At 43.4% G+C, this 1,331-nt stretch overlaps 1 pseudogene; it reads left to right on the top strand.

Moving 5' to 3' along the window:
* Positions 1-279: 279 nt before the first annotated feature.
* LOC116887883 lies at positions 280-796 on the top strand (annotated as a pseudogene).
* Positions 797-1,331: the final 535 nt, after the last annotated feature.

Genomic DNA, 1,331 nt, shown 5'->3' with positions numbered 1-1,331 from the left:
TATAATAAATAAATCTTTTAAAAAAAGGGGCATGGGGCTTCCTGTAAATGACTGAGCTTTGCTGCCATTGGTCAGCTCAAGGATGACATCACTATTTGCCTTCTATGAGCCAACAATGCCCACCAGCACTGAAAAGGCTAGGCCCTGGTTGAGGCACACACAGAGATAAACCTTCACCATAAGTAGGGCACTTTCTAGATTGCTCCTGGGGTGAAGAGACAGAAATCTCTGCTATCCAAATCAGCAGGATCCAGCAACAGAATTCATGCTTTTATAAACATGGAAAAAGTAGTCCAACTAAGGCCCAAGGAGAATATCTTTTCTTACATCCATTTTATGCTGAACTTCAAAAACCAAATGAAGGAGCAACAGCCAAACACCTACCATGACTTTGAAGAATTCTCTAGAGAGTGTCCAGAAAAGTGGAGATCCATCTTGAAGCACAAAAATGCAAAGTACGAATCCCGATCCAAGGAAACAAAGCTCAGGTACAAGGAAGAAATCATGAATTACACAAGAAAGAGAAGGGAAGAAATAGTGACACAAGTGTACCTTTGAAGCCCCCTTCCTCATTCTTGCTTTATTCCATGGACCACTATGCCAAGCTGAGTAAGAGAACTCAAACTGGTCAATGATGGAGGTGGCCAAGGTTGCAGGAAAGATGTGGTTCATGTCTGCCAATGTGGACAAAATTCCTTGTGAACAAAAGGCTATGTTCATGTGGGCAAAGTACCTTGAGGAGCCGGAGACCTACTGCAACCAATGCCAGGACAGGAAAAGAAACTTCTTTGGATAGGGCAAGCACAGTTTACAACAATAAAGCATCATTCAACTGGCTTTCTGGCCCTTGTGTTTTGTAGTTTCAGACTGCCCTCGGATGCTATGTTATGGTAGTGAGTAGTTTGATTTAGGTCTAACTTTGGGGAGGCTGGCTTTCAGAGATGCAGCTCTAAGACAAAGAACTAGCTACAAGACCCAAATGGCCTAGGTTGACCTGGGTGGTCAAGCATATATTAAAAGCCATTTGTGCAAAGGAATCCAGCCCCAAGCTGCTTTCGGGACCAAAAAGTGTAGTTATCAGCTAAGAGATTTATTACAAATCCTAGCTTTTGCGTGTGCTTGCCATGACATGGGAATGGGGCCAAAAAGACAACAAATTGTGCTGTTTGTGCAAGCAGCCATTTTGATTAGGATTACAACTCTTTTTAGTATTAAGTTGTTTGGATTTCGACACATCAGGTCCATGTGACAGGTTAGGGTCCATGTGGGGCCTGCAGTCTCTTGAGGGTTAGGTTCATCATCTCTGACTGAATCCAGACCAGGCAGTCCTC

This window comes from Rattus rattus, chromosome X (assembly GCF_011064425.1).
Source record: "Rattus rattus isolate New Zealand chromosome X, Rrattus_CSIRO_v1, whole genome shotgun sequence".
Taxonomy (NCBI): Eukaryota; Metazoa; Chordata; class Mammalia; order Rodentia; family Muridae; genus Rattus; species Rattus rattus.
Note: the sequence above shows the minus strand (reverse complement) of the source record. Positions and strands in the feature narration are given on the sequence as shown.